Raw genomic sequence first — 4,496 nt, forward strand, 5'->3', positions numbered from 1 at the left:
TCTTGTGTTGCTATGAAGAAATACCTGAGACTGGGTAATTTATAAAGAAAAGAGTTTTAATTGACTCACAGTTCCACATGGCTGGGGAGGCCTCAGGAAACTTGCAATCATGGCAGAAGGCAACTCTTCAAAGGGCAGCAGGAAAGAGAATGAGTGCAAGCAGGGGAAATGCCAGATGCTTATAAAACCATCAGATCTCATGAGCCTCAGTCACTATCATGAGAACAGGATGAGGGAAACCACCCCCATGAGCCAATCCCTTCCCAGTGGGTCCCTCCCACAACACATGGGGATTATGGGAACTACAGTTCAAAATGACATTTGGGTGGGGACACAGTCAAACCATATCATTCCCCCCTGGCCCCTCCCAAATATCATGTCCTCACATTTCAAAACACAATCAATCATGCCTTCAAAACAGTCCCCCAAAGTCTTAACTCATTCCAGCATTAACTCAAAAGTCCATGTCCAAAATCTCATCTGAGAAAAGGCAAGTCCCTTCTGCATATGAGCCAGTAAAATCAAACACAAGTTAGTTCCTTCCAAGATACAATGCGGTTACAGGCATTGGATAAATACACCCTTTCCGAGGGGCAGAAATTGGTCAAAACAAAGGGGCTACAGGCACCATGCAAGTCTGAAATCCAACAAGGCAGTCATTAAATCTTAAAGCTCCAAAATGATTTCCTTTAACTCCATGTCTCACATCCAGGTCACACTGATGAAAGAGGTGGACTCCCACGGTCTTGGGCAGCTCTGCCCCTGTGGCTTTGCAGTGTACATCCACTCTCCAAGCTTCTTTCACAGGCTGGCATTGAGTGCCTGAGGTTTTTTCAGGCACACAATGCAAGTTGTCGGTGGATCTACCCTTCTGGGGTCTAGAGAAAGGTGGCCCTCTTCTCATAGCTCCACTAGGCAGCCCCAGTGGGGACTCTGTGTGGGGTCTTCAATCCCACATTTTCCTTTTGAACTGCCTTAGCAGAGGTTCTCCATGAGGGTTCCACCTCTGCAGAAAACTTGCCTGGACATTCAGGCATTTCCATACATCCTCTGAAATCTAGGCAGAGATTCCCAAACCTCAATTCTTGACTTTCATGCACCCAGAGGCTCAATACCACATGTAAGTCACCAAGACTTTGGGCTTTCACCCTCTGAAGTAATGGCCTGAACTGTACTTTGGCCCCTTTTAGCCTTTGGCCCTTTTTTAGGCTGAAGCTGATGCAGCTGGGATGCACCATGTCCTGAGGCTGCACAGAGCAGGGGGGCCCTGGGCCTGGCCCACAAAACCATTTTTCCTTCCTAGGCCTCTGGGCCTGTGGTGGGAGGAGCTGCCATGAAGGTCTCTGACATGCCCTGAAGACATTTCCCCATGGTCTTGGTGATTAACACTGAGCTCCTTGTTACTTATGCAAATTTCTGCAGCCCGCTTTAATTTCTCCCCAGAAAATGAGGTTTTCATTTCTATTGCATCCTCAAGCTGCAAATGTTCCAAACTTTTATGCTCTGCTTCCTCTTGAAACTTTGCCGCTTAGAAAGTTCTTCTGCCAGATATCCTAAATCATCTCTCTCAACTTCAAAGTTCCAAAGATCTCCAGGGCAGCAGCAAAATGCTGCCAGTCTTTTCCCAAAGCATAGCAAGAACAGCTTTATTCTGGTTCCAACAAATTCCTCATCTCCATCTGAGACTACCTCAGCCTGGACTTCATTGTCCATATCACTATCAGCATTTTGGTCAAAGCCATTCAACAAGTCTCTAGAAAGTTCGAAACTTTTCCACATTTTCCCATCTTCTTCTGAGCCCTTCAAACTGTTCCTACCTCTGCCTGTTACCCAGCTTCAAAGTCGCTTCCACATTTTTGGGTATTCTTACAGCAGCGCTCCACTACCACAGTACCAAATACTGTATTAGTCCATTTTCATGCTGCTGTAAAGAACTGCCCAAGACCAGGTATTTTATAAAGGAAAGAGGCTTAATTAACTCACAGTTCTGAATGCCTAGGGAGGCCTCAGGAAACTTACAATCATGGCAGAAGGCACCTCTTCACAGGGCAGGAGGAGAGAGAATGAGTGCAAGGAGAGGAAATACCAGGCGCTTTTGAAACTATCAGATCTCATGAGCCTCCTTCACTATCATGAAAACAGCATGGGGGAAACTGCCCCACATGATCCAGTCACTTCCCACTTGGTCCCTCCCACGACATATGAGGATTACAGGAACTACAATCAAGATGAGATTTGGGTGGAAACACAGCCAAACCACTTCACTGTGTTATCTTCTTTAGGCAAATAGCATCTACTTCTGGCATTGGTCAAAATAGGAAGAGCAGATAAAAAGTTAAAAGTACTAGATTTTAGTTTGAATTGCATGCTGATTAGGCAAAACCTGTCTGCAAAGCTTGCGATCCGTATTTCTCTAGTCTAGATTTTGTCCTGATAGGAGCATAGCTTTCACAGTTTAAAAGGCTCCATTCTGCAATGATGGTCTTGGCTTTAGCTGCATAAGCTTCTTTAGTAAATTGTAGGTTATTCTTTGAAAATGTTCAACTGAAAAGGCCTTTGACCAAGGTTTAGAAGGTTGTCTTTTAAAAAGAGAAACACCCTACTTCCTCCAGATATTTATTCCACTAGAAATGCTAACTGAAAGTTAGAGAGCATCCTTCTCCTTCTTTATTTTATTCTTTCTTCCTCCTTAACCTCCTGCTTCTCACTAAATAAGTTCTAACACTCTGTACTATGTGTCCTTTTAACATCTTAGGCTGAAATGAGACAGTTGAGCAAAGAGAAAATTTAAGTCATCATTACTCACATCTAAATATGTATTATTAATATGTGCACATGGGAATAATAATCTTTAATTCCAAATTTTTATCGGAACAAGTGAGGACTATCAGAATTTTCATTAGGAGAAGGAGAAAATAAAAATGGGCCTGGGAGACAGATCTGTGAGGTATGGATGTGTAGAGTCCCACATGAGCCTGACGCCTCTGAGCGTTAACACATGGTCCCCCATCAAAGGTCTGTATATGCAACTCAGCTGCTGCCCTGACAGAAGATTTGGTGTTGTTAACACACACTTCATTAAAATACCAGCTAAAATCCAAGTTCCAAATCCCACAGTTTGTGTTAGTTGATAAAACTCAATTGCTTCTAATTACTGTTAGTGCAGCTTTAAAATAATATTTTGTTGTAATAAAGGACTCAATATGACAAGTGAGAATTGGCCCGCTGAACTGGAAACACCAGGCCAGAGGGAATGTGTGCACACACAGCATTCACTGCTCTGCCTGATTTGTTCTTCTGAAAATTTTCCAAGCACCTAACAGAGAAAAAAAATGACCAGTCTTCAGAAGGATTTTGAAAGGATGGGGATGACTCAAACATTAGATAGTGTTTGCCTCTCTGATTGGTCAACGCAGCTTAAGACGTGGAGCACAGAAGTCAAATGAGACAGGCAGAGTTGTGGTTTTTCGATACTTTCATGGAGCATGGGCCAAAAATAGCCAATGTCCCCTCCTTGTAATGTTTCTATTTACTTCCTCCATCTGCTTCCTAGAAGATTGTCAAGATTAGCACATTTGATAAGATGAAACATCTTCAAATATTAAAAGTTATTGGCCTTAGCATTGGAAAAGAAAGGAGAATCTTCTCTCTCACCAATTTCTTCCCCTCACTGCAATCCAGAAACACTGGTCTTAAGATTTCTGCAGTAGGCTGAGCTACTTTCCACCTCTGGCCTTAATACCTGCTTCTGCCCCAAACCCCTACTCCCTCCACCCCACCCCTCTTAACCTAACTCCTATTCATCCTTTATGTCTCAGCTCAAACTCTAATCCTGAGGGAAGTCTTCCTGACCCCCCATGTTTAAGTTAGTCCCTCATTGTATACACACTGTCATTACATCCTACGTGTCTCCTTCGGGGCATTTTGATCAAAACTATGATTATTTGCATAACTATTTGTTTTATATACTCTCCCAATTAAGCTCAAAAGCATAAGCACCCCTCCATCCTGTTTGCAGCCATATACAAAGTACATAGAACATAGTGACTAACTCCTAAGTAGATAACAAAGATCAAAAAATGGAAGTGACTTTTTAGAAGTATTGAGAAGACTAAGATACTAATATGCAGATCTTGGCTATGAACAATACGAAATGTTTGGTGAGTGCTGGCTTCAGCAGCACATATACTAAAATTGGAGCAATAAAGAGAAGATTAGCATGGCCCCTGCACAAGGATGACACACAAATTCATGAAGTCTTCCATATATAATTGTTTTAAAGAAAAATTATTATAATTAAAATTTTTGGTGAAACAGAACTCACTCAACAAGACAAAAAGGAGAATCTTCTCATCTGTTGGTAAAGACTTCGGAGGAAGTTATCAAATCCTCTTGGAGAAACCCAAGTTTGTAAATTGACAAGCCATTCTCTATTAGGAAAAATACTCCTCTGAATGTTCTATCCCACATGAACAGGTGTCCCAGATTGGTTCATA

The 4,496-nt window shown here is 42.3% G+C and overlaps 1 non-coding gene across 1 annotated transcript; it reads left to right on the top strand.

The window, feature by feature from the left end:
* Positions 1–4,164: 4,164 nt before the first annotated feature.
* Positions 4,165–4,271, top strand: LOC129035871 (U6 spliceosomal RNA). The gene has a single exon (XR_008502366.1). It is a non-coding gene; the product is annotated as a U6 spliceosomal RNA (small nuclear RNA).
* Positions 4,272–4,496: the final 225 nt, after the last annotated feature.

This window comes from Pongo pygmaeus, chromosome 3 (genome assembly GCF_028885625.2).
Source record: "Pongo pygmaeus isolate AG05252 chromosome 3, NHGRI_mPonPyg2-v2.0_pri, whole genome shotgun sequence".
Taxonomy (NCBI): Eukaryota; Metazoa; Chordata; class Mammalia; order Primates; family Hominidae; genus Pongo; species Pongo pygmaeus.